Below are 5,434 nucleotides of genomic sequence, written 5' to 3' on the forward strand. Positions count from 1 at the left end.
GTGAGTGAGTGAGTAAGTGTGTGTGAGTAAGTGAATGTGTGAGTGAGTGAGTGAGTAAGTGCGTGTGTCTGAGTGAGTGAGTGAGTGAGTGAGTGAGTAAGTGTGTGTGAGTGAGTGAGTGAGTAAGTGTGTGTGAGTGAGTGAGTGAGTGAGTGAGTGAGTGAGTAAGTGCGTGTGTCTGAGTGAGTGAGTAAGTGTGTGTGAGTGAGTGAGTGAGTGAGTCAGTAAGTGTGTGTTCTCCTCCTCCTCTCAGAGTGTGTAGGAACATCCCCACCACCAAAGATGTGGAGCCTCTGCTGGAGATCGATGGAGACGCTCGTAGCTTTGAGGTCTTCTTGTCCTCACGGACCCCCGTCCTCACATCCAGAGACATCCGAACCTTCCTGCCCTGCACCGTGAACCTGGACCCCAAACTGAGGGAGATCATATCAGGTATGTCCAGATGTTGTCTCTGATCCAGATGCTCTCTCTCTCTCTCTCTCTCTCTGATCCAGATGTTCCCTCTGATCCAGATATCCTCTCTCTCTCTCTGATCCAGATGTTCCCTCTGATCCAGATGTTCTCTCTCTCTCTGATCCAGATGTTCCCTCTGATCCAGATGTTCTCTCTGATCCAGATGTTCCCTCTCTCTGTGATCCAGATGTTCCATCTGATGCAGATGTTCCCTCTGATCCAGATGTTCTCTCTCTCTGATCCAGATGTTCTCTCTCTCTCTCTGATCCAGATGTTCTCTCTCTCTCTCTGATCCAGATGTTCTCTCTCTCTGATCCAGATGTTCTCTCTCTCTCTCTGATCCAGATGTTCTCTCTCTCTCTCTCTGATCCAGATGTTCTCTCTCTCTCTGATCCAGATGTTCTCTCTGATCCAGATATTCCCTCTGATCCAGATGTTCTCTCTCTCTCTCTGATCCAGATGTTCCCTCTGATCCAGATGCTTTCTCTCTCTGACCCAGATGTTCCCTCTGATCCAGATGTTCTCTCTCTCTGATCCAGATGTTTTTCTCTCTCTGATCCAGATGTTCTCTCTCTCTCTCTGATCCAGATGTTCGTGCTGCCCGTGACCAGATGAATGTGGGCGTGGTCCCGTACCCCCCTGTTCCCCTGCAGGAGGCCCAGCCACGCCCCTCCTCCATGTACAGCCAGGTGTCGTGTTCTCCCTCCGCCTCCTTCATCGGCCCCTTTAACCCTCCTCCGGGGGGGGGGGGGGGGGCGTGGCCTCCCCGACCCCCCCCAGCAGCTACTACAGCGGCATGGCCGGACCGCAGCACCCCTTCTACAACAGGGTGAGTCCAGGCTCCGCCCACACCTGCTCATGTCACTCACAGGGTCTCCTCATCTGATTGGTTGAGTGGAAGGTAAAGGTGATGTCACAGCTTCCTGTTCACCTGGTTCACCTTCTATCATATCTGTTTCTATCATTTGTTTTTATTTGCTTCCTTCTTGTTGTTTGAGGTCCAATCATTTTGATTTTCTGCCCCCCCCCCCTCAGCCATATTTCCCCCATCACCTTTACCAGCTGCCTCGCCCCCTCATGGCCTCCACCTACCCATCACACCTCCACCCACGTGCTCCACCCAAACACTCCTTCAGCCGGGACGTCCCAGCCGTGAGTACGACACCGAGTACGGAGGACCGAAGGTGCCTCGTTAAGACAAACTGGAATCAATTAATCAATTAGTTAATTAAAGAGATAAATGGGAAACACGACACAATATTTATTCATATCTTTTCTCTTTTAAAATAACAGAATTAAATAGAATCAAACAAAGGTTGGTTTATTTATTCCAAAGCGTCTCTCAGTTTATGTGACTAATAATTTTTTATTTTATCCATTATTATATTATTATTATTATTATTATTATGATTAATAATTGTCATGTTTGGATAGAAGCCCATTTACAAATTTTACTAATGATTACTTTAATTATTAAACGTGTTGTTTATTTATTTTGATTGTGACGCATATTTATTTCCTGTTATTTTAAAAACCTTTCCAGCATCACCTGCTTTTTGTTCTTCTTCTTCTACTGTTGACGACGGCGGGCTTGTCTCTTCTTCTGTGGTTTGTGGGGCTGCGTAGCGTTCAGGGATGTTAAAAAACCTGTTTTTTAAATGGATGGGTTGATTTCTTTTTCCTCTTTTGATGATCTGAAAGTGAAATCAGTCAGAAACCATTTTCACCTTTTTCTGTCAGCTTTTTCCAGATGTTTCATTCCTCACCTGTCTGTCTGTCTGTCTGTCTGCTGTATAAGGTTTCATCTTTGAAAAGGAAGCAGGTACTCTCCCTAACTCCTTCCTTCCTTCCTTCCCTGCCTGATCAGACTAACTCCCTCTGCCCACTACAACTCCCAGCATGCACCTTGCCTGGACTAGTCGGTAGCTGGTTTTATTTGACATTTTTATTTATTAATACCAAAACAAAGCGTTCCTTTGAGAAATAGAAACACGTTTTACTACTTTTACTAAATAAAATAGTTATTAAACATATTAAACATAAAGTTATTAGTGTTTTAATGATTTAATACCAATAATAAGCTTCATTATCTGGTTTATTACCTGGTAATAACATCACTAATGTCCTCATAGAACTGGTACTTCCTGTGTGTTTGTGTCTCGGGAATTGAACCTGCGTGTGTGTTGTGTTCAGGGTCCGTCCTCCTCGTCCGTCCTCAGCTCCATGACGACGGAGGCCGTCTGTGAGCGCGTGCGGCTGATCGACGGCATCGACCAGAGCATGACGGGACAGTACGGCGCCACCATCAGGAAGGTGAGGGGGCGTGGCCTCGGCCATCGGGTCATCAGGGAGCAGGAGGAGGAGTCATGTGACACTAAAAGGTGTTTATTTCTGGTTTCCAGGCCAACGTCAACGGAAGAGTTCTGTCTCAGTGCAACATCGACGAGCTGAAGAAGGAGATGAGCATGAACTTTGGAGACTGGCAGCTGTTCAGAGCCACGGTGAGTCATTGTCACGTTAGCCTGTTAGCATATTAGCCTACATGGTAACCAGCTGTTAGCCTGTTAGCTGTTCAGAGCCCCGGTGTAATATTATAACATATGTAAATATTGAGAGTTCAGTGAGAGACTGTCCAGGTATCACCTGTCTCCTGCAGGTTCTGGACATGCGTCACATAGAGAGTCAGGTGCTGCACGAGGAAGCTGCCAGCGAGCAAGGCAGCGTGGTAGGCTGTCCCACCGAGGCGGGGAGGCGAGCGTCGGCTCCGTCCCACGGAGGAGCGGACGCGTCTCCGATGTACAGCTTCAACCTGAGCTTTGAGGAGCTGAGCACTGTGGGACTGGACGAGGCCCAGAGACAGGGGGCCACGCAGTGGATGGTAACACTATCATGCTGCTCACCATTATCTTCTCTTAACTAATCTTATTTTACCTTATATTTAATTTTCTATTACATTTCTTTATAACATTTTTTATTTTATTTCCTTATATTATAAAAAAATGTTTCAATAAAAACATTTTATAATTTTTTATTTTCTCATTTTATTTCATCATATTATATTTATTTATTTTCTTATTTTAATAAGTAATCCCTAAGGCTCCTCCCACCAGAGGAACACTGTCTCATGAGCTCAGTGAATACAGACATCACATCTCCTTCAGTCCCAACAATAGAACTCTTCTTCTGTGGTGTCTGTCCTCAGGGGGGCGCCCACCGCACCGCCAGCATGACCAGCCTGAACTCCCAGGAGTCCTCCAACGACATCTCCCGGCTGACGGACCGGCAGCAGGACGAGTACCGCGACGCCTACCAGGAGTACATCGCCCAGATGGCTCAGGTGGAGATGGGTGGTGCTGGAGAGAGGCCCGTCCAACCGCAGCCGGGTCAGTTCATGACATCATCAACAGAGGACAAGAGCAAAGACGGCGGCGGCGGCGGCGGCGAGCAGGATGGACGCAAGTCCTTCAACAAGAGGAGCGGCAGTGGTAAACCGGCGGCAGACAACGCCGACTTCACCTCCAACGGCGACGCCCTGGACCCCATCACAGAGGAGGACGAGAAGGGGGACCACGGGTCCTCCAAGTCCTCGATGACCTGCAAGACCTCGGCCGAGAAAGGGGTGGGGCTCTTCCAGGGCGACCTGAAGACGAAGGCCGGCGGCGGGCCGCGCTACCGGAAGCTGACCAGTGACGACGACGAGGAGTCGGAGGAGTCCGACAACGCTCCTCTTCTGCTGAAAGACGGAAAGAAGGCGGTCGACCCAAAGCCTCCCGGCGGCTCGCTGTCGCTGAAGGCGAAGGACTACCTGTCGGACGCCATGTTGGACAAGAAGGACTCGTCGGACTCCGGCGTGCGGTCCAACGAGAGCTCGCCCAACCACTCGCTGCAGGACGAGGAGGCCGACCTGTCTCAGCTGGAGAGGGCCGACCTCATCGAGCTGGACGACGACAGGAAGAGAGGACTTCCCAGCAGCCTCAGTGGCCTCCAGGACCCGGCCGTCGCCCGCATGTCCATCTGCTCCGAGGACCAGTGCAGCAGCCCCGAGGAGAGCTGGACCTCCTCCAGGTCCTTCAACCTCAACCGCACGCCGAGCAACGTCACGCTCAACAACAACACCACCAACGCCCAGCAGGGAAACAGGCCCCGCCCACCCGCAGAGGGCTCCACCTCCACCACCTCTTCCTCCTTTAACCCCGCCTCCTCCTCCAGTGATGTCATCCTCTCCCCGAGCTCCTCCTCCTCCTCCACCAGGCCGGGTCCCAACAACGAGAACGTCCGAGTGGTTCACCTGAAGAGGGGCCTGAAACCCGGAGACCCGCCGGAGATCTGCACCGTGTCCTCCGACACCGTCACCTTCGGCGAGGAGCGGGAGAGCATCCTGTGACCTCATCCTGTGACCTCATCGTTACCTCATAGTGACCTCATCGTGACCCGTGAACAGAGAGCATGAGGGTCCACCAGGAGCCTCTCAACCCTCTGAACCAATCAGGACGTTTAAAGTTAAATCACGACTCGTCTGGCTGGGTATCGTTTAAAAATAACACCAGTGTGAATACTAGTACCTTTAAAGTAACACGACACCAGTGTGAATACTAGTACCCTTAAAGTGACACGACACCAGTTTGAATACTAGTACCCTTAAAGTGACACGACACCAGTTTGAATACTAGTACCCTTAAAGTAACACGACACCAGTGTGAATACTAGTACCCTTAAAGTAACACGACACCAGTTTGAATACTAGTACCCTTAAAGTAACACGACACCAGTGTGAATACTAGTACCCTTAAAGTAACACGACACCAGTGTGAATACTAGTACCCTTAAAGTGACACGACACCAGTGTGAATACTAGTACCCTTAAAGTAACACGACACCAGTGTGAATACTAGTACCCTTAAAGTAACACGACACCAGTGTGAATACTAGTACCTTTAAAGTAACACGACACCAGTGTGAATACTAGTACCCTTAAAGTAAC

General features: G+C 49.6%; 1 pseudogene; it reads left to right on the forward strand.

Moving 5' to 3' along the window:
• Positions 1-214: 214 nt before the first annotated feature.
• On the forward strand, positions 215-5,428 carry LOC116378996 (kinase D-interacting substrate of 220 kDa B-like; annotated as a pseudogene).
• Positions 5,429-5,434: the final 6 nt, after the last annotated feature.

This window comes from Anarrhichthys ocellatus, unplaced genomic scaffold (genome assembly GCF_004355925.1).
Source record: "Anarrhichthys ocellatus isolate YVR2014 unplaced genomic scaffold, GSC_Weel_1.0 scaffold3528, whole genome shotgun sequence".
Taxonomy (NCBI): domain Eukaryota; kingdom Metazoa; phylum Chordata; class Actinopteri; order Perciformes; family Anarhichadidae; genus Anarrhichthys; species Anarrhichthys ocellatus.